Source organism: Prionailurus bengalensis, chromosome B1, assembly GCF_016509475.1.
Source record: "Prionailurus bengalensis isolate Pbe53 chromosome B1, Fcat_Pben_1.1_paternal_pri, whole genome shotgun sequence".
Lineage (NCBI taxonomy): Eukaryota > Metazoa > Chordata > Mammalia > Carnivora > Felidae > Prionailurus > Prionailurus bengalensis.
In genome coordinates this window covers 191,321,991-191,341,518 of record NC_057344.1, presented here as the reverse complement: position 1 = coordinate 191,341,518, position 19,528 = coordinate 191,321,991, and the positions used below count along the sequence as shown (strand labels likewise).

General features: G+C 36.4%; 1 pseudogene; it reads right to left on the bottom strand.

Moving 5' to 3' along the window:
• Positions 1–10,542: 10,542 nt before the first annotated feature.
• Positions 10,543–17,940, bottom strand: LOC122469484 (annotated as a pseudogene).
• Between the last annotated feature and the right edge of the window lie 1,588 nt (positions 17,941–19,528).

Sequence of the window (19,528 nt, the reverse complement as noted above, 5' to 3'; positions counted from 1 at the left end):
GTGTTCAAAGAACTAAAGAAAAGCATATTTCAGGATTTAAAGGAAAGCATGACAACAATAAATCAAAAATAGATATGGTAAAAAAAAAAGAATTATAAATTAAAATTAAGAACTAAATTAAAATTTAAGAAAGGAAAAGTACAGTAACTGAAACTAAAAATCTGTTAGTGGGATTCAACAACAGATTGAATAACTAATTAAAAATCTCCCTCAAAGAAAAGCCCGGGCCCAGATGGTTGCACTGGAAAATTCTACTCAGATATGTAAAGAATAAATGACAATCTTTCAAGAACTCTTACAGAAGAAGGGCACGCTACCTAACTCAAAACTATGACTCAGGTGTTACCCCGATAACTAAAAGTTCACAAGAAAAGAATACTACATACTAATATTCATTATGAATATATGGACAAAAATTCCATATCAAGAGTTATCACACCAAGTCCAGTAGTCTACGGAAGGATTAGATGCCACAGCCAAGTGAAGCTTATTCCAGGAACGCAAGGTTGGTTGAATAACCAAAAATCCATGTATATTATATACCTTATTAGTAGAATAAAGGACAAAAATCAACATGATTATCTCAATAGTTGCAGAAAGAACATTTTAAAAATTGCAACACTCATTTATGATAAAAACTCCCCTCAAAATTGGAACAGAAGAGCACTTACTCAACTTGCTACAGGGCATCTTCACAGGTAACATCAAAATTATTGTTGAAAGACAATATGTTTTTTCTAATATTTGGAATAAAGGGAAGATGTCTGGTTTGTCAATGTTACTGAACATTGCTAATTAAGGTTCTAATCAGTGTGATAAGGCAATAACAGAGAGTGAGAGGGAGAGAGACAGAGAGATTCATATTGGAAAAGAAGTAAAATGTTTATATGATATTGATGCTCTGAAAAAAAGTCCTAAAGAATCCATGGGGATAAGTATGGTTCCTACAAATTTCTTGCTATACACTAGCACTGAAAAACTTGAAGTCGATAAGCAAAACAGTTCTTGTTATAATAGCATCAAAGATAATAAAACTCTTAGTTATAATAGAAGATAAAATGCAAGATGCACTGAAAACTACAACACATCACTGAGAGAAATTAAAGATGATTTAAAATAAATGAAAAGGCATTTCATTTTCTGGACTGGAAGACTCAATATTTGTTAAAAGATGATTCTTTTCAGATTGATCTATAAATTTCATGCATTTTCTTTAAAAATCCCAGTAGTCTCTTCAAATGGAATTGATAACTAAACTTTATATGGAAATTCAGAGAACTAAGAACAGTCATAACTCTTCTGAAAGAGAAGAAAGTTGGAGAATGTACACTATCTGATCTCAAGGCATACTATATAAAAGCACAGTAATCAAGGTAGTATACTGGCACAAAGATAGGTATAGAGAACAATGAAACACAATTGTGAGTCCAAATGATGCTGAGACAATTGCAAATCTCTTGCAAAAAGAAGGAGAAGGAGGAAGGAAAGGAGGAGGAGGGGAAGAGAGAAGGAGAAAAAGGAGGAGAGAAACTTAGATCCTTAACTCACACCATATGCGAAACATTAACTCAAAATTGATTGGATACCTGAATGTAAGAGCTAAAACTATAAAACTTCTAAAAGAAAATGTAGGATAATCTTTGTGACCTTAGGTTGCTCAGTGAATCCTAAGATATGACCATGGTAAGAGAAAAATTCTACAAATTGGACTTCTTCAAAACTAAAAACTTTTGTGCCTCAAATATACCAGTAAGAAAATGCACAAACTAAAAGAAAATATCTATAAGTCATATAACTGTAAAAGATTTGCATCCACAATATATAAAGAACTCTCTCAATTTAATCATAAGTAGACCATCCACCCGATTGAAATAGACAAAATTTTGAATGGACATTTCACTAAAGACTTCACTATTGAAAGCTAGTAAGCGCATGAAAATGCTCAACAATATCAGCTATTAGAGAGACACAAATTGAAACCACAGTGAGGTACCACCACACACCAACTACAAAGACTATCACCAAAAAGAGAGACAATACCAAGATTTGAACAGGATGCGGAAGAAATGAATCTTTTGTACATTGCTGCTTAGAATGTAAAATGATACAACCGTTTGCACAACCAGTTGGCAATTTCTTAAGTAGTTACCATTTCCATAAGATCCAGCTATTCCACACCTAATAATCTTCCCTGAAGAAAAGAAAACCTATGCTCCCAAAACAATATGTACACAAATGTTCATAGCAACATTATTCATAATAGCCAAAATTTGGAAACAATCCAAATTTCCACCATCTGGTATATGGATAGACAATATGTGGTAGTATCCCTATAAAGTAATGCTATTTATCAATAAAAAGGAATGAACTACTGATACATACTATGATATGGTAGAAACTTAAACTATTATGCGAAGTGGAAGAAGCCAAACACAAAAGACTGCGTATCGTATAACTGAATTTGGTGAAATGCCCAGAAAATGCAAATTTGTAATGACGCATAGCAGATCAGCCATTGTCTCACATTGTTAGTGAGAGTCAGGACTAAACATACACAAGTACAAGAGAGATTGGGGGTTTATAGAAATATTCTAAATTGTGGTGATTGCAAAATGCTCTATGAATTTACTAACAATTGTTGAATTACACAATTACAGTGGAGAACTTTTATCATATGGAAATTGTAACTTTATGAAGCTATTGAAAAATGAGTGACTACAGGGAAGAGAACTGTTTGGTAGGTGGTGGATAAAAGATTAACTACAGAGGATTAGCTAGGAATATATTGCACAAATCCAGGTGAGATTAAATTGAAAGCACCATGTATATACATCGGTGTACAGAGGTAGAGATGGAAGTGACCTTAGAGAGCTTTGTCTTCCCACACTACTGGATTTTAAATTAAAGCTCAATACGAGTAAGCGAGTTTTCTATTTTCAAATAGCTAGTTACTGGAAGAGCTAAAACTAGATCCTAGGTCTGTTGAAATATCCAGTGTGCATTGTATAATTCATTTACTCAAAAACTGTTAAAAACTCAGCTGAAATTGTTAAAAGCAAAGTTTTCTCTTTAAAAACATTATTGCTCTTTAGAATTGGCACAAAAAAGCAAATGCTTTTGTATGAACTCTGTTAGAATGGGCTCTGAGTACATATTGAGAAAGAAAATAAAACCAGCTAAAGGTGTTTTTTTGGAACTTTAAGAAACTTGAATGCATTTTTTTTCCAAAGGAAACATAATGAATACCAATTTGTCTAAAAAAAAAGAAAACCTATTAACAGTGGAAAGTATTCAGAATGCAAGTAATTTCCTTGAAATAATAGGCAAGATGTAAGCCTGATCGTGTTTGTTCCACCTGGCAAATTAGGAAGGGAGTTTGGTGGGTGGGGGGTGGGGAACAGTGATGACACATCAATGATATCAGTCAACTCAGTAACAATTTTGGCACTCAGTTTAATTTATTAGTTTTATAATGACGATTAAATCCATTTGAGGCCAAAGAAAGAGTGAGGATTCCAAAAGCCACAATTCTCCTAGGAATAAGATAAGCAAATTTTAGTTTATTTGCCCTGAATTACTGAGTTGTATTTCTAGAGGGAAAAGAGCGATCTATGCTCAACATCTCTGAAATTTCAAGGTGACAAGGTGAGCCTGTGAAACACTAGATGCCTGGAAAATCAATCCAAGGATTTCTTTTTTCCAGTGAAGCAGATGATATTTTAATAATTAACCTACCATCAAGTGACACCTACTATAATAAAAATACCTTTCTTACAATGAATACTAGAGTTTAATATACAGTGCTATTCTTATTCTATAAGCACCTACTTTGGTGAGGGTAAGTCTAGAGATTGTTAATGCTATGCTGGCTGACTGAGAGGCTTTGCATAGATTCAGATCTTCATCATAAATGTTCTTTTATTATGCTGATCATAATCCAAGTTCTCTAGATTATAGTAAACATTCCACAGGATGGAAAGATTTGAAAGCGAATCCTGGTAACATCACTAATTATCTTTGGAAGCTTAGGGAAATTGTTTTAAATCTTTGAGCCTTAGTATCTCCTACTATAAAATGGGAGCAATTAGATTTATCATCTTTATCTCAAAATACCTGTATTTGATAGTTTGGTCTAGTCTATGTTATGGTAAATTAAAACAAAATAAAATAAAATGGCCCTAGCATGTCTATGTCTGTGATTTATTTCCCACTCATATAAAGTTCAATCTAAATTGCTGGAACTATTCTACCTTGTAGCTATATTATCTGGAATATGTAGTCTCCAAGGTCACAGTAGCAGGGAATGAGAGAGAGGTGAAGGAAGCACACTACCTCTTAATTGCCTCAGTCTGGAGGTGATGCACACCATTGTCCCTCACATTTCATTTGCCAGTAGTAATCACATGGTCCCAACAAATTGCAGTGGAAGCTGGAGATGTGGGAGGCTGCTTGATGAACACTGTTATTGCTCACCATCGTTGATGACTCTAATAATAATAATAATAATAACAATATAGCTAACATTTACTGAACATTTACCATGGGCATGATGATGTGTTAAGTGCTGAATAGCCATTATTTAATGGAATCTATTCTACAGTCCTCTCTGAAAGTACTATTATGCTTCCATGAGAAACTGGAGGTTTAATCACTTTGTGTTTTTGCCCAAGTTTACATAGTTAATAAGCATTGAAGCTGGTAGTCAGATTCAGATATGTCTGGTTCCAAAGTTTTCCCTGTAACCCACTATGCTATATATTACAGAGATCCATGAGGCAAATGTAATTCTCATAATGCCAAATGGAGTGTCATTGTTGTTTTAACTTTCCCATGGATGGCCCTTTGACCACTATGTAGGATCTAAATTCAACAGTGGTGGATTCAGGTTCAATGAATTATCATGGGGGTTAGGAGTGAGTGATTTCTCGTATAAAACTGTTGCTGGCATTGCCAGCACGCCCACCCCAATTGTCATTGACACATTACCCTATCTTGTCTCAATACTCACTCTAGGCCCAAAGCAGATCCTGGCAAATTCAACTCTATTCCCATTGTGGGAAATGGATTACATCAGGCCTTGCAAGCTACAGTGGTTGGTGCCTTGGAAAGCAAGGACTATAACGACACGTGGCATGTTGAAATCAGAAAAGAAGGAAGGAGAAAAAAGGGGCTACAAAAAGTGGGAGAGGAGGGGCACCTGGGTGGCTCAGTCAGTTAAGGGTCCCACTTTGGCTCAGGTCATGATCTCACAGCTTGTGAGTTCAAGCCTGTGTCAAGCTCTGTGCTGACAGCTCAGAGCCTGGGGCCTGCTCAGGTAGTATGTCCCTCTCTCTCTCAGCCCCTCCCCCGCTCATGCTCTTTCTCTCTCTCAAAAATAGATAAGCATTAAAAAAATTTAGAAAAGAAGTGGGACAGGTGATAAAATCAAGTGATAAAATCAAATTTGTCACTCATCTCCAAACTTCATCTTTGCTAGGCCATAAACTAAGTATCATTTTTCAGCACATATAGGGAACCAGGTGGAATAGTGATTAAATCTTTGCGAGACACCTTCTTCTGAAGTATCTTGGTGCTATAGCCTTTATTTTAAAAAAAAAATTTTTTTTTTTCAACGTTTATTTATTTTTGGGACAGAGAGAGACAGAGCATGAACGGGGGAGGGGCAGACAGAGAGGGAGACACAGAATTAGAAGCAGGCTCCAGGCTCTGAGCCATCAGCCCAGAGCCTGACACGGGGCTTGAACTCACGGACCGCGAGATCGTGACCTGGCTGAAGTCGGATGCTTAACCGACTGCGCCACCCAGGTGCCCCGGTGCTATAGCCTTTAATCTTGCCCCTAGAAAACAAGTAGAATTATAAGAGCTGATGACAGTTTTTCTTTGAGGAATGTTTTCAAAGACTAGCAATTTTTAAGTGAACGTGTTTTTATATCTGTTTTTGAAGTTAAATATTGTAGATATTGCTTATGTTAATTGAAATAAACTGGTGTCAATTGGTGTTTTACTATTATGTTTTGTCCTTTATGAAAATATAAATTCTTAACGAAAACATTTTAATACCACAATTGCAAGCCAAAGTGACAGACCAACAGGTGTTATCCTGTTGATATAGTACTTTTCAAATACAACTAGATACTATTTTAATTTCTTGATTAAAATCAGATTGGAAAATGATGTCTGCCATTTCCACCTTTCTGAATAAATACTGGCTTCTGTGTCGTTTTTCTTTTACCACATAACAACTCACATTTACACCACCAAAATGGCATCTATCTACAGAGATTACAAAACAATGTCATATGCTTTAACAATGGTATTTAATGAACATGCTGCTGCATTGAGAATGTTATAATAGAGAAAGCATACTTGCTATGATACTAAACGATCTGTAATCCAAAAAGGTAAGCTATAAATGAATAAAATATTCCTTGTTATTATTTAATGTAACTCATCCTTCCAGGCATTCTATGCACAATGCCCTTTACATAAATGGAAAGAAGAAGATGATGATAAAGCAATATCAATTTACATAAATGCTAGCCCATTAATAACTTTGCAGATCAGGTTGAGGTCAAGTATTCAATTAAGTTCCAATATAATGATGGTTCTTTCTGCTAGAAATCTGATTCTCACCTATCCTGAAAATCAAATGATCCAATCTTGGGAATTAGTGGTGTCGCAAGCAATTAGATTAACATGTTTGTATTCTGCAGTAAAAACATTGGAAGAAAAAATGCTTTTGAAAAACATTAAAATTATATTAAATTTGATTGAATTGTAGAACCAATTCCTGAAATGTTGTTCCTAACTGACAATTCATTCTAAAAGCTTTATATTATAGAAGATATTTATAGTTAGATGAATATATGTTTACTATTGCCTAGCAGTGAGTTTTTTGTTTGTCTTTCTTCCTTTTTGATTTTTTTGTAAACAAAATGTATTTCTTTCCCTAGGCTCTGGTTGTAAATTAGCATTTGAATTCAAATGACAGCATGTTCCTTTTCTTTTCCTGTACAATTCTTGTCACAAATGTGCTGTTTTTAATGGCAAATCAGCTAATTAAAGACAGTGTGGTGAGGAAAATGAATGGAGTTAATTGAATTAGTATTAAAACACTTAGTAATTAATCACTTCTTGCATTGCAATTATTCAGAGCTTAAAATTGTTGGCAAAGCTTATTCTTATCCATATGTTTTCTCAGTATTACTAGCATTTAAAAAAAAAACACATTCTAGGCATAACCTAAATGTGCAAAAGTGTGCAAAGGAATCATGACTTCATTTCAGATTTGTGTAAATCTAACAGAATTCATAACGTTACTAGCTCGTCCTTAAGATCCTATATTTAAGTGTTAACTTTCCTGTGGAAAGTTAATAGATACTGAAAAGAGGACTCTGGGACAAAATATTAGTGCAAGTACTTGCCTTGAGTCATTACTTTCCCTTGCAACTTGTGGGCTGCTTGCTGAACACCAGCTGCTCTTCACTCTTAGCATCTCTGACTTCTAGGAAGATTTTGACCTTCAGGTCCCAGGTATTTGAATGACTTTTCTCCTTACTCACCCTGCTTGCCTGAAAAATCAACTAGTTCACATCTTGTGAACCTTCCCTCTAATTTGTGAGTCAGCCTAGCAAAAGCTTTCTAGTCTCTAATGGGTACAGCTTTCCTTTGGAAATACAGAAGTTAATGGAAGTAAGACATATATGGTATTGACAAATTGGATAATTGCGAATGGAAGACTGGCACGGAGAGTTGTTTATTTAAATCACTTTCAATTCTGTTGCAGGAAAGTTTAAAATTTGGGCGTACATATCAACGAAATATGTAACATGATTTCTGTACACATTTGTGATGACATTTTTCATTCGTTCACTCACTCACTCATTCATTCAGTTAATAGTTCTATACTGGTGGGACCCAACCCTCAAGCCTAACTGAGCATCTGAAACCTCTCTTGGCTATTTTAAAATAGACATGTCCATACCTTGGAAGATTCTTCATTTGTAGGCCCACGGTAAGTCCAGACAACCATATTAATATGGTTATATAAAAGATGAAAGAATGAAAAATGCCAGAACTAAGAACCATTATTCCAGATGTTCTTCTAGGCACTGGGAATATGAAGACCAATAAAAATGGTCCCTGTAAGATCTTACAGTCTAGAACAGTTATGAACCACTGAGTGAAATAATGATCCCTCTTACACATGGCACTGAGACTGAACAATTAACCACAGGGATATATCCAGTGGTTGAGGAAGTTTCTCCCAGAATCATCTTTATTTCTAAACTTCTGAGTTTAAAATGTAATCCAAGTACATTTGTTTTATTGTGTACACAAGAATATTGGGACTGATTAGAGGTAATAGCAAGAAAAATGCTTTCTCAATTATACCCGTAGATACTTAGAATTAATATTCAAAACCACATTTCTAAAATTTATTAGACTATGGCATATGGATGCCAGGCCCAGGTTTTATTCACCATTTTATTGTGACACCAAAACAGTAAGAGACACATAGAAAACACCCAATAAATAATTGTTGAATTAATGACTGAATGAATAATGCATCTGCAAAATGATGATTACATTGGTTATCGCTTTGCTTTGACTAAATTAATTTTGCTAATGCTCCCCCATTCTTTTAGTGAAAGTCAAGGAAACCTTTCAGTATTATAAAAGTGGTTTTCTGAATTGCTTCCCCAAATCATGACAGTCATAATGGCTAACAGAAATAATTTTCTCACCTGCTGAGCAAAGTACCTCACCTCTTTAACAATCTGTGCAAAGTCAAATGCTATTGCTGCCAAGATGAGATTTTGAATTCCACAAATCTTGGATCCTTCTTTCTAGAATATATCCAAAACAAGGTTCACAAAACCAAGCAAAACGCTGTCAAGGCAATTACTCTGCTGCTTTCCAATCCCTGACTGTTTTAGAACGCAAATAGCATTGGGAACCAAATCCCATCAAGAATTAATTATGGAATTAGGTGAAAATGACAAGGATGATAGAGAATTTGAGCCAATTTGGAGAATTAACTGAAGAATTAAAACTACAGTAATGTGGCAACAATTGAGAGGATTTATTGTACTCACAGTATAGCTTTTGCCATGATTTGAGCACATGAGTAAACAGTGAAATGTCTGACACTCTAATTATCAGTCCTCAGACAGAAAGGTGAGGGAATGACCTATCAGGATCAACTCCCAAGAAAAATAATACCCCATGCTCATCTAATGTTGTTTGTACAGTGCTGTTATAATCTGAGCTCTGCTCTAAGCATCTTGTGAATGTTGATTTCTTCCCCACCACCCTGTGAGGTAAGTCCAGTTATTAATTCCTATTGTTTTTATGGATGAGTGACAGATCAGGAAAGTGTCAGAACCAGGATTTGAACCCAAGCTTTCTGGGTCCAATGCCTATGATTTTAACCACTGTGCTAAAAAAGGAGAGTTTCAAAACACCCTATTTAGAAGTTCCTACTCTTGGCTGTACAGAGATGATAAATCAAATGTTTTATATATCATCCAGCTTTCAGAAAATTTTGTCATGTTTTCAAACTCCTCTGCCTTCTATTATGACACTGGTTCTCCATTACTGAAAAGCCAGCCTAATCAGCCTTCATTTTTCCCTCCAGAATATAGTAACGTTATTAGATCTACTGTTAATAAGGACCCACTTAAGGCTGAGATATTTGAGGCACAAATGTGCACAATAGGCTCTCAAATAAACTGCTGAGATTCCATGACTCTGTATAAACACTTAGCAGTTTCGGTGATGATGTCTTTGACAGTGTGTTAATGGTGGGAATTCTTTTCAACTGATGGCATAAATATATTTGGAAAATGTCCCTGTGTTATGGGATGTCAGCTTAGAGAAAGAACCACTAAATGAAAGCAGGAGCTTAATGGATCAGGTTGTGACTTCTGAAAAAAAAAGAAGTAAAGAATTTAACAGAAGACTAAATTCTACTTGTGTGATTGTCTCAGCTCTCTTTGAATAGCAAAATTTCAACTGCATCCAGGTAGTCAGTCACAAACCCAGTAAGAATCTTTATCTTCTTCTCAAGCCTTCTTAGACAGGCTGCTTGTCCTAAAGAACTGAAAAATCTCTCCTCTTTCCTCTTTGGATTAACCAAAATAATAGAACATGTAGGTTTATAAACTTGGCATGAGGTCTTAAAATTTGAACTTTGATCATTCTGGTCTTCATTCCGATCATGGCCTTGGTTGTCTTCTACCGGTAAGGTGTGCCGTGTATGACTCACAGGAATTCTTTCCCTCTAGACTAACTAGGCTGCAAGCTCTTGAAAATGTGACATGACTCTGGCATCTCCCAGATGCAGTCGATAATAACCTTCACCTGCAGGCTTAGTCTGGCCAAATTCCTGAGGACTTGTGAACCTCTGATCAGCAGCAGGTTTGGCATTCAGATCTTACCTTCTTATGTTTCTTCTTTTGGCTGGATTTGTACCTTCGTGGTTTAGTTTCTGGGTTGAGTGCTCCACTGCCCCTCTGAAATGAAAATCTTTCTTGAGTCCTAGATGGCTTGCCCCTTTGCCACCTTGATTTCCTGGTTTTGCGACTCCTGGTCACTGGAATCTATGTGTGAATAGTTTAAGCTTAAAGACCATAAACACCTTAGCTCTGCCATTTCTAGACTTTTATCTTATTTATTATTTATCATGGAATGCTTGTCCACTGAAGGCAAGGGAATCCATTTGTAAATCAAGGGTGTGGCTGCATGTTTAACATTTGGTTGTGAACAGCTTTCCTGCTCTTGCCCCACTGTCCCCTTCTACCCTCCATCTTGGTGAGCTATAAGAAAGCCTACTTTCTCTCTCCTTTGGGGTCAGTTTGAAGATCAAAACTTGCTCTTCTAGAAACTCTCATTATGTAAGAAACCCTTCACAATTCCTATCTATCTATATCTCTCTACATCTGTCTCCTCTGCCCACATCTCAATTTCTCTGCCCTAATTTATGTCTCTGAAATCTCAAAACTGAATTAGTGTACCAACTTCCTAGCTAATCTCTCTGCTTTCCTTGACTCCTTAGAGCATTCCAGGACCAAGGTCCCATAAATACAAACCCAAAATGACACTCCTATTGAAAATTCTCCAATCACTCCACATTTTCTAAATATGGCCTCCTAGGCATTTCAAGGTTTGGACCTACTCATGCAGACTTACTGCCTGCTAACTTCCTCTTCACCTTTCATACTCCAGCAGCAATGAAATGCTTATATTTTGTCTATACTTCACCCTCTTTACAACATAGCACACTGCTTTTTCTTATGTTTATCTCCTCGCTAATCCTTTCCTATGCATGGACCTTTTCCTACCCCTGTCTCCACAACCTGCCTGGAAAAATTCTACTCCCACTTATCATTTAAGACTCAGATTGGAGGTCACTCTAATATCTCTGCTGTGACCCCTCTATGCTGGGTTATGTGTTTCTCTTCTGTATGCATTTCACTTATTAGATTCTGTAGCATGTTTTGTGCCTACCTTTACCATTAGACTGTGATGTCCTTTAGGGCACAGGCTATGTCTCATAAATCGCTGTAACTCCAGCACCTAGCAAAGTTCCTGACACATGGCTAATAAACTTTTATTGCACAGGGAGTCTTCAGGCTGTAAAATGATTCACAGGAGAATTAATGGAGAAGTAACATGGTCCGAGCACTCCTCTGGGAATCAGTGCTCTGTGTCATGCTGGCGAGGTCCCTTAACCTTTCTGTGCCTCCATTCTCTGAGCTGAGAAGAGACCACCTATATTTTAAAGTTCTTTCCAGCTCCATATTTCTATGAAATACAGACTCTTCATGCTGCATTTACGTTTTTGACTATAGAAATGTAACAACTCTCTTGAGATACATGGCAGACACTACACACAGAGTTAAGAAGCTATTGTGAACTAAGTCATTTAAACATGTAAGTTCCCCAGGAAATAATGTAAGTGAATGTACATTGAATAAACAAATACATTTGTGTAACTTTTTATAATCTTTAACTTTATATAATCATTTATGTATATATAAATATATAATTTTCTCGTCATTACAACTTGCTTCTGCAAACTTGGCCACTCTTTCCTTGACACTGGATTTAGAAGCTGCTTTCTTCTGTGCTGCTTCATGCTCTTTAAGGTCCAACCCAAACATTGTGCCATTTCACCTTGAAGAAATCAGCATCATATCTCTTCCTCCTCCTCATCTCTGTCCGGGAACTGCATAGGACCTTCCTTGATCTTCTCTGTCTCGTCAATGTTAGCAACGGATGAAGGTTGACAACCTTTTGCTTTTCCCAGTTGCTCTTCCATTTCTTCCTCATCTACTTTCGATTCTTCCTCTTTGTCCCTAATACCATTAGCCAGTCTGTACTCTGACCCTTCTAGTCCTTTACCCCCTTTCTGAAAGATGGACATTTTCTCAATGAAGTGAGAAAATTTCCACTTCGTCACTGGTGAGGGAGGAAGTTGTTGGCACAACTACTTTGTTATCTTAACTAACAATTCTTTGGTGGTTTTTTTTCCTGCATTTTGTGAAGAAATCTTACCTGTGGTGCCACAGCAAAACCAAGAGACAAGCCATATTCAGGTATAGATAACTTGTCCACATCAAATACTTCTTTATTCTTCATCAGATATGCTGAATGTATGTGGGGGACAAAACATCTTCGAGCCTTCTCTGTTATTTTTCTAAAAATTTTTTTTAATGTTTATTTATTTTTTTTTTGAGAGAGATTGACATAGTGTGAACATGGGAGGGGCAGAGAGAGAGAGGAAGACACAGAATCTGAAGCAGGCCCCAGGCTCTGAGCTGTCAGCACAGAGCCTGACGCGGGGCTCGAACCCATGAACCGTGAGATCATGACCTGAGCCGAAGTGGGATGCTTAACCGACTGAGCCACCCAGGTGCCCCATTTGAGCCTTCTCTTTTAAATCTTTATCTTTTTCTAAAAGCAATTCCAAATTTATTTTTCCTAAACATCTATAAGTTTATCTGGATTGGTTTTGATTTCCTTCACAGGCACTTTCTTCTTGAGAAGCTGCTGAACCATTCCCTTTTTCTTCTGAGAGAAGCAAAACTAATAAAGCTTTGTCATCCTCTCTGTATCTGGCCATTCTACCTTCTCTGTGGATGTGTGTTGGCATTCTTTGGACAATCAAACTGAAGAAGCCAGCTCACAGCCAGGAAGTCTAGACCTTGGCTGCAATAACAGTAGCAAAGAGCACTGCAATTCTCATGCAGACAGATTCATTATAAACTTCCATTCTGCTCATCGGCTGCTGTCAAACATGGGAGGCAAGAATAGAGGAGCCAGGATGTAGCTGGCAGGACAGTGGATACACACACAGAATCTCTTACAGCTGAAGAAAGATACAATACTTTTCCTCTTTAGGTGGCTTCTCAAAGTGGAACATAGCACATTTATTTTATTATATTTTGTTTTATTTTACTGTACCTCACAAACTATGTCATTCTGTTTCAAAGTGACCCTGGGGCTGCATTTTTCTTTTTCTTTTTTTTTCTTTAAATTTTTTAAGGTTTATTTACTTTTGAAGGAGAGAGAGACAGAGCCTGGGCCAGGGAGGGGCAGGGAGAAGGAAACACATAATCCAAAGCAGGCTCCAGGCTCTGAGCTGTCAGCACAGAGCCCAATGTGGGCTCGAACTCATGATCCACGAACTGAAGTTGATGCTTAACTGACTGAGCCACCCAGACACCCCTGTATTTTTCTTTTTCATAAACCCACATACACATATGTGAGTTTTAGTCAACAGGGTGAAAAACCCACACAAACGTCTGTGAATGTGTGTGTGTGTGTGTGTGTGTGTGTGTGTGTGGTGGAGAGAGTATATATAGTTCTGATAACCTATGTACTAAAACCAAAGCATTATTTATTTTTAAAAAGTTTTTTTTCTAGAATTTACTGAGTGTCAAGACTTTCATTATATTCAGTGGGCAGTCTAATCATTAGTAACAACTATATCAAAATTATCAATGAAGTTATATTTTTCCATACCACTAAATACTTATTTCTTCAGCATCTGGGGAACTTTCTAACTCATTTCTCTATGTTTCTGGTAGAATATAAGTTCTGGAAATTCACCATTTTACTTAAAATTCTGGCCCTGCATTTCCTACTTCTGTGGCAAGATATCTGACTTTCCTGTAGCTTAGATTCCTCTTCTATAAAATGGAGATTAATATTAGAGAAACTACACATAGATCAGGGTAGGTATAACATATGAATTACTACATGCGACATGAAACAAAAATATAAAAAAATTAAACAAATTAGAATTGCCTATCATACATAATATACTCAAAATATTATTTTAGTAGATTCTTGCTAAATATATGGGGGATAACATGAAGGTGATAAGCATCTAGACAATAAGAATCAAGGAGATAAGCCATATAAACAAAAAGTCTACTAAGAGGAAAAAATGATGCCCTTATGGAGAGGTTAAATGTATTATAAAGATTCAAAGTTGAGATATATCACTGACATTGAAATTTTTCTAAAAATGCATTATTGCTTAGCCAAACAAACCTACTACGTTATATATTGTGCCTCATGCTGGAAATAGAATGGGAACAAAACATCTAGTTCATTTCCTTGTGATACTTAGAGAAGATATAGACTGAATAATTTTTTTGCATTTATGAAATTTAGAATGATAAAGTTTTATATCCTATATAAACACATAAAATATAAATCTAATTTAATCTGTGTGGAAGACAGGGAAGATATTACGGAGGAAGTAACTTTTCTGACTGAAACCTGTAAGTAAATTGTTACTGAGTGCAGTAAGAGGTGGGTAGGAGGAGTAATGGAAGAAAAAAAAAGTTTATTAAAATCAATAAGATTAGTAAAAAGTAACTCCTAAAAAGCCAAAACCAAAAAACAAACCTGACCCCATATCAAAAGTCTTTCCATGCTTTTGGGGATCATCCTTACCACTGTATCAGAAAATTATCATAGGGATGCTGGGGTAACTCAGTCAGTTAAGCATCCAACTTTGGCTCAGGTCATGGTCTTAATGTTTGTGGGTTCGAGCTCCACCTTGGGCTCTGTGCTGACAGCTCAGATCCTGGAACCTGCTTCCGATTCTGTGTCTCCCACTCTCTCTGCCCTTCCCCTGCTTGAGTTCTTCCTCTCAAAAAAAAAAAAATAAAAACATTAAAAATTAAAAATAAAAATAAAAAATATACAAAATAAAATATATTTTATTTATATAAAATATAAAAATAGAAAATTACCATGAATAGCTAATGCAATCAAACTTTATACAATGATAACAACATAAATATTCATATCAAAATTTTAAAATAATTATCCTACACAGTTTCTCATTTAAATTTGACAGTTACTAGATGACTTCCATATGAATGTTTTCATTTTACTAAAAAGCTGAATGGTGTGTAAAGCTGAATGGTGTGTGCAAAGTCACACAGCTGATATTTTCAGAAGTCATGTGATCAAACTCTAGCTACTGAAGGGTATGCATTACAGAGAGACCTGGCCTCTTTGTACTGATCAGGGCTCAATCTGTAAAGTGAATGGTGGGAAAAGCTGCTCATTCAACAAATACCTGATATTTACCTACCAAGCACCAGCCACTGGCTTAGGTGTTAGGGATAAAGTAATGAACAATATAAGATACAGTCCTGTCTTTGTGGAATTTATCTTCTAGAGGTGAGAGGCAGAAATTATACAGGATTCATGGACAAAATATGTAGTATGTTGGTGGTAGTGAGGACTCACTCAGAACAAAAATAAAACAAGAAAAAGGGATAAGGAACATCAAGAGAAATCTTGGAGGGGTTATAGAAAGCCTCACTGGAATGGTAACATTTGATTAAAGCCCTGTGGGAGAGGAGGGATAGAGTCCCACTGAGATCTCAGAGATGGGTTTTCCAAGTAAAGACAATGAATGTGCAAAGACCATAGGCAGGAGGTGTCTGAGGCCAGGTATGTGTTTGTGGAACAAGGAAATCAGTGTGTTTAGAAGAGAAGGAACACCAGGAGAGTAGCAAAAAGAGTAACAAGGGGCCAAAATTCACAAGAATTCTTAGGGCATTGCAAAGATTTTGGCTATTTGACTGAGGGAGACAGGCAGTCATTGCAGGGTTCAGAGCAAAAGGATGGTATCTGGTTTCCATTAAATAAAAATCACCTCGTCTGTTGTATTGCCACGAGACTCTGTTGACAGAAAATGTAGAAAAGTCAGTTAGAAGGCCATTGGAATAATCAATGACAGTGGATATGGTCAGTGAATAGGAGATGGTGGAACAGGATCAAATTCTGGATATCTTTTTAAGATTAAGATGACAGGATTTGACTTAAGACCAGATGTGGGGTATGCAAGGAAGAGAGGCGTCAATGAAAAGCACAGTATAAAATGTAATAGGTCATATTTCACCCTCCTTCATTTGCCAGCTAGGTTTGTGAGTATGTGCTGCTGTTGTTTACCTTGTTTTTATCATTTTTATCTCTTTGTTGTTTTTGTAGGAGTGGTCCGAGAAAGAATAGAGAGTAAGAAGGGTGAGGGAAATTAATGTTACTGGGGGTAAGTGCAAAGACTGTAAGAACTATATTCCCAGCAAACGTGCAATAAAAATATCATTACAGTAAGCAGGGCCCCATTGCTTATTCTGTTTTTCACCTAAAAAACAGTTACTGTCCCATAGGCAGAAATTACAGGAAATGGCAGAATTGGGTTAGATGTTCTATGGAATTTGGTTGATTATAACAAAATCAACAGTAATTATGCAGACAGCATCCTTTAACAGATACTAACAGCTGATTCATGCAAATCATTTGGAATGTTTTTATTCTCAATAATATTTCACCTGGAATAAAAATGAAGTATTGTGCTTACACATGGAAAGCCATGCTTATCAGTCTGCATTTTTCCCAAACCTGGAAGTTGAACTGCTTTGAGAGAAAACACCTTGAAGTGAGTACTTGGAAAGTGTACTTAAGGAGTAGCGGGACAGATATTAGTGCTGAACAATGACAAGTATGACATAGGTGCTAGACTTCACACTGAGGGGTCACCGCACACGTTATTTCACAATGGCTGCCTCAGTAGATGAGCTGACATAGCAACCCACCGCTGGTGCCATAAACAATTGCCAATTTCATTTTACAGGAGTCACATGGATGAGTTGAACCAGAAGAAGTGATGATGATAGATGAAACTGAATATGTATGACTCATTCAGAGCTGCCTTATTAGTCCAGGGGAGCTAGCACGGATTCAGCATTGCAGAGCCCAGGTTCAAACCTCAAGGCTGCCATTTATTAGCTAAATGAACTTGAGCAGACCACTAAGCTGGTTTCCTCACTTTAAAAAGGAGGAAATTAATGTAGACTTGCACTGGAGAACCGTGTGAGTCAAATGAGACAATGCATGTGTAAAAATGGTTAAAATATTGTATAAATATTTGATGTTATTATTGAACAGGCTTTCCCTTTGGAGAATGTAAAGAAGAGAATAGGAATGAGTTAGCAGTTATTGAAAACTCTCCTTGATCTCAGGGATTGCCCACACTCCATTTAATGTAAACAAGAATGGCATATCTCTATCTCGCTAGCTATCCACGCATCCAAGAATTCTGTTGTGCATCTTGCCCACTGTCACTGTGTATGTTAGAGTCAAGATCGAAATTTAGGCCCATCTTTGCTCCCAAGCCTGAATAATTCCTATTATACTAAGTCACTGCCTGTGAATTTTACTCGGAGCCACACTGTGTTAGAAATGGAAGATATAATAGAAATCACCTTGTGGAATGGTTTTCAAATATTTAGCTGTGAAGTCCTATTGGGAGGCTCAATATTTGCTAGAGTAGGGCTGCCCTTATTAAAGCAGATGTGGGGACTCCAAAATGACTTCCCTACCTGGCTTTCCTCCACTTTTCATCTTGGGATTGTGGAAAATGTAGGGTTTGAAATATATGAACTAAGCTTATCCCCCCTCAGTTTAGTGACTAAAAACAGAGGCCAATGGAGTGTAAATGATTTACCCAACAGCACAAACATTTTTAACCCCAAAACAAGAACACGGAGCTCAGTTCTGTGGAACTTTAGTAACATATGCACCCATAGGTTTCCTGCAATAGACCTACAGCACTGATATTTGAAGGATCTCATTAAATTATATTCCTATTTCCCATCCAACTTCTGAACAAGTTAACATATATGAAAAGGATTTCATCATATGGAGATAAAAACATCATTCACGTAATTGGTGGAGCTGCTGGAAAAAAATGGCTCATTGTATGGTAACAAAAGACTTTTCCTCAGAATCAGGGCTTACCTTGTCATAGGTAGGACCCCCCCCTCCCCCCACACACACACATACACCAAGGAGGGACTTTTACCAGTAAATTTACCATTATAGACAAAACTGGACCAAAATATAAGCTTATTGGAGACCATACTCTAAAACCGAATGGTTAGGGGGTTGAGTTCTGACCACCCAGTTTCTTTTTTATAACTTATCAAATTATCCATCCTCCATGAGAATACAGGGACAGTAAGAGTTCAGTGCTATCTTCATATAAGACTCTTGTTATGAAACAACACGTCAGAAATATCAGCTTGTGACTTTACCTAATGCTCTTCAAAGAGCAGAGATCTGAGATTACACGTAATAGCATATAGTTTTATTGTGTTTAAAATTCTGGTTTTAATTTCTGATTTTTTGTCATACTATTAAATATTTACATTTTCATGAACATATCCAAGTGTTTGAGTACTTATCAAATTTATGAATGTTCTGTATTTCTTGGTGGTTTCATAATTTATACATGAACTTATTTCTGAAACTAAAAGTAATCACAGTGACATGTTATAGAAGGCAAACCTAAATGTGGATAAAATCTTGAAATAGTGCTTTTCTCTCTGATCCTGAAAAAAGAGAGTCAAAGTGGTTGTCGTATCTTTAAAACAGAAGACTTCCCAAGGTCAGGGAAGAAATTGGAGTCTTAGAATTATTGAGACCATGAAGGACTTATGAGAATCATATAAAGAGCCTGTGGATAGATGGTAATTGAGAAAAGAGGTTTGGAGATAAAAAGGGATTTGAAACACACATCCTTCAGGTAATGTTAAAGAGTTGTTGAAGATCCTAAGTAAAATTCCAATACATATTGAATCTATGATTAAAAAAAGATTACGAATTGTCCCTTGAAAATAACGATTCAATTTAATTCAAAAACAGGTTTAGCATTTGGGAGCAACAATTTAAAAAGCCTTCATTGAAAAGTCAATGCACTGTGGTGATCGTGAAGACCTTCTTCCTATGTAATTATAAGGTATGGTTTCAACAGCTAGGAGTTCAAAATAAAGTTACAATTATTTTAATATAAAAATTAATATAGATCTAAGCTTTAATGGTGAAAGCTCCAAAGAGAAAATTATATATTTCTTCTTCTTATTCTCCCCTTTCTTCTGAATCTCAAGTCTAACTTCTATCACTAAGAGGCAGATCCCTCTGGTGAAAAACC